We start from the raw sequence: 4,270 nt of genomic DNA, 5'->3' as shown, positions 1-4,270 counted from the left end.
ATATTATATTATAATATATTATAAAATAAAAATTTAATTAAAATTAAATTAAAGGAATTCGGCAAAATTTTATATTCACTTGTTTATCAAAAACATGTCTTTTTGAAAATAATTTAAAGTCTAATCTGCCCACTGATATAATTATTAAAGGGCTGCAGTATATTGACTGTACAAAGGTAGCATAATCATTAGTCTTTTAATTGAAGACTTGTATGAAAGATTTGATGAAATATAAACTGTCTCTAATTTATTAAATAAAATTTAATTTTTTAGTTAAAAAGCTAAAATAAAATTAAAAGACGAGAAGACCCTATAGAGTTTTATAATTGAATTATTTAATATTAAATATATAAATATTAAATTAAAATTAATTTAATTATTTTATTGGGGTGATAGAAAAATTAAAAAAACTTTTTTTAAATAATAAACATAAATAACTGAATAAATGATCCATTAAATAATGATTATAAGAAAAAATTACCTTAGGGATAACAGCGTAATATTTTTTTTTAGTACAAATAAAAAAAAAAGTTTGCGACCTCGATGTTGGATTAAGATAAAATTTAAATGCAAAAGTTTAAAATTTTGATCTGTTCGATCATTAAAATCTTACATGATCTGAGTTCAAACCGGTGTGAGCCAGGTTGGTTTCTATCTTTAGTAAAATAAAATATTTTAGTACGAAAGGATCAAATATTTAAAATAATTTTATATTTATGAATATTAATAATATAATTATAAGCTATTTTGGCAGATAAATGTAATGGTTTTAGAAGTCATATATATATATATTATTTAAATATATAGATAGTATATGATAATAATTGATATATTAAATATTATAATTGGATTTTTAATTTTAGTTATTGGGGTTTTAATTGGGGTTGCTTTTTTAACTTTATTGGAGCGAAAAGTTTTAGGTTATATTCAAATTCGAAAAGGTCCTAATAAAATAGGTTATATAGGATTATTACAACCTTTTTGTGATGCTATTAAATTATTTTCTAAAGAACAAGTTTATTTAAATTATTCAAATTATTTAGTTTATTATTTTTCTCCTATTATAAGATTTATTTTATCTTTAATAATTTGAATAGTAATTCCTTATATATTTAATATAATTACTTTTAATTTAGGAATTTTATTTTTTTTATGTTGTACTAGAATTGGGGTTTATACTTTAATGATTGCTGGTTGATCTTCTAATTCAAATTATTCATTGTTAGGGGGGTTGCGTGCTGTAGCTCAAACTATTTCTTATGAAGTTAGAATGACTTTAATTATAATATCTAGAATTATTATAATTATAGATTTTAATTTAATAAAGTTTTTTGATTATCAGGTTTTAGTTTGATTTATTTTTATAATAATGCCTTTAAGTTTATGTTTTTTATCGTCATTAATAGCTGAAACTAATCGAACTCCTTATGATTTTGCTGAAGGTGAAAAAGAATTAGTTTCTGGATTTAATATTGAATATAGAAGAGGGGGATTTGCTTTAATTTTTTTAGCTGAATATTCAAGAATTTTATTTATAAGATTATTATTTGTTATTATTTATATAGGGGGTTATGATTTATCTTTATTTTTTTATTTAAAATTAGTTTTTTTTTATTTGGGTTCGTGGGACATTACCTCGTTATCGATATGATAAATTAATATATTTATGTTAAAAATGTTATTTACCAATTTCTTTAAATTTTTTAATATTTTATATAGGATTAAAAATATTTTTAAGTTATTAAATGATTTTAGTATAAATAAATTAATAGAATAAATATTCTTTCTTAAGTTTTCAAAACAAATGCTTTAACAAGCTCATTAATTAATAATTGAAAATTAATTTATCTCAAAATCTATTTAAAATTGGGTTAATAATAAAATAAGAAAAATAAAGAATAGTTAATAATTGACCTGTGATAATATAAGGTGCTTCAACTGATCTTGCTCCAATTCAAGTTAATAAAATAATAATTGAAATTAAAGATCAAAATAATAATTGATTAATAGGATAAAATTGAATTCCTTGAATTTTTTTATTAAAAGTAAATGGTAAAATAATTAAAATTAAAATTGATATAACTAAAGCAATAACTCCTCCTAATTTATTAGGGATTGATCGTAAAATTGCATAGGCAAATAAGAAATATCACTCTGGTTGAATGTGAATTGGGGTTACTAAAGGATTAGCAGGAATGAAATTATCGGGGTCTCCTAATAAATAAGGGTTAATTAAAGTTAATATTTTTAATAAAAAAATTAAAATAATAAATCCAATTAAATCCTCAAATGAAAAAAATGAATTAAAGGGAATTTTATCTAAATTTCCATTAATACCTAGAGGATTATTTGAACCTGTTTGATGTAAAAATAATAAGTGAATTATTGTTAATATTAAAATAATAAATGGAAATAAAAAATGGAATGTATAGAATCGGGTAAGAGTCGCATTATCGGCAGCGAATCCTCCTCAAATTCAATTTACTAATATTGTTCCTAAATATGGAATTGCTGATAATAAATTAGTAATAACTGTTGCTCCTCAAAATAATATTTGTCCTCAAGGTAGAACATATCCTATAAATGCTGTAGCTATTAATAAAAATAAAATAACTACACCTACTGATCAAGTATGTTTATAATTAAAAGATTCATAATAAATTCCTCGTCCAATATGTAAATAAATACAAATAAAAAAAAATGATGCTCCATTTGCATGTAATGTACGGATTAATCAACCATAATTAACATTTCGACAAATGTAATTAACTCTATAAAAAGCTATTTCAATATTAGCTGTATAATATATAGTAAGAAATAATCCTGTAATAATTTGAATTATTAGACATAATCCTAAAAGTGATCCAAAATTTCATCATGTTGAAATATTAGAAGGTGTAGGTAAATCAATAAGAGAATTATTAATAATTTTAAAAATGATATTAGTTTTTCGAATAGGTTTAAAAAAAAGTTATCATTTGTGAAATTAATTATTTGAACGAAGAGGTCCAAAAAAAATATTAGTAATTTTTACAACAGCAACAAGGGTGATAAATAAATAAATAATTATTATTAAAGTTAATATATAAGTTTGTTCATTATATAATTTAGATAAATTAAAGTTTAATTCATTATTAAAGAATAAAAATGATTTAAATAAATAAAATTTTAACAAAAAGAAAAACCGACTTCAAACAAAACACTATTTTAAAACAAATGAATATGCACGAAAAAGTAATAAAAATAATTGCGTATTCAACATATTTTTTAGAGTCTTCCTAAGTTAAATGAAATGAAAAATATTAGACTACTTAAAAGTCGATTAACGATTATATCATGTAGTTATAGTTATTGGTATATTTGGAGCCGGTGTCAGCCACGGTGCCCTTGCCCCAACAATCAAAAGAAAGAAGCGATACGAGCCCCTTGATTGATCCAGTATATTATTGTGTAAAAGGTAATTTGTAAAAAACATATTTGTTAAAGTATTCTCGTATTGTTTTTTGATAGATATACTGTAGGGTTTTATTGGCTGACACCGACTCCAAATATAACAATAATTATAACTACATGATATAATCGTTAATCGACTTTTAAGTAGTCTAATATTTTTCATTTCATTTAACTTAGGAAGACTCTAAAAAATATGTTGAATACGCAATTATTTTTATTACTTTTTCGTGCATATTCATTTGTTTTAAAATAGTGTTTTGTTTGAAGTCGGTTTTTCTTTTTGTTAAAATTTTATTTATTTTTTGATTTTAAGTGAAGCTGATGTTGACTAACTAATTTTTTTTAATATGTATAGATTAAGCGTTCCGTTTATATGAGTCAGAAACTACTTCGAGGACAATTTCAAAGGAAACTTGCGAATAAAGCAAAAATAGACTTTCGAAAATGCGGATTTAATACGTCACGCGGCGTAAACTACAAGGATCCCTCGAAAGAGCTGTAATCGAACTCAGCAAAAAAACTTTGAAAAAGACCAACTATATTTCGTACATCATATGACATCACATCACATACACAAAATTTGATTAAAGATAGTAAGAAATTCTGCCCCATATCGCACCCTAACTGCGAGCCGTATAGGAGTTCCAACACTACATAGTATAAAACAAAGTCGCTTTCTCTGTCCCTATATCTTTAAATCTACGCAACGGATTTTGATGCGGTTTTTTTTAAAAGATAGTGTGATTCAAGGGGAAGGTTTGTGTATATAATACATGAACAATATAGTAAAGAAACACTGATAATTTTAGAAGTTTGC

General features: G+C 23.2%; 2 pseudogenes; one reads left to right on the top strand and one right to left on the bottom strand.

The window, feature by feature from the left end:
• Positions 1 to 799: 799 nt before the first annotated feature.
• Positions 800 to 2,770, top strand: LOC124542413 (annotated as a pseudogene).
• Positions 2,150 to 2,971, bottom strand: LOC124542791 (annotated as a pseudogene).
• Between the last annotated feature and the right edge of the window lie 1,299 nt (positions 2,972 to 4,270).

The sequence above is a fragment of the Vanessa cardui genome, chromosome W, assembly GCF_905220365.1.
Source record: "Vanessa cardui chromosome W, ilVanCard2.1, whole genome shotgun sequence".
Lineage (NCBI taxonomy): Eukaryota > Metazoa > Arthropoda > Insecta > Lepidoptera > Nymphalidae > Vanessa > Vanessa cardui.
This window is presented reverse-complemented; position numbering and strand designations above follow the sequence as displayed.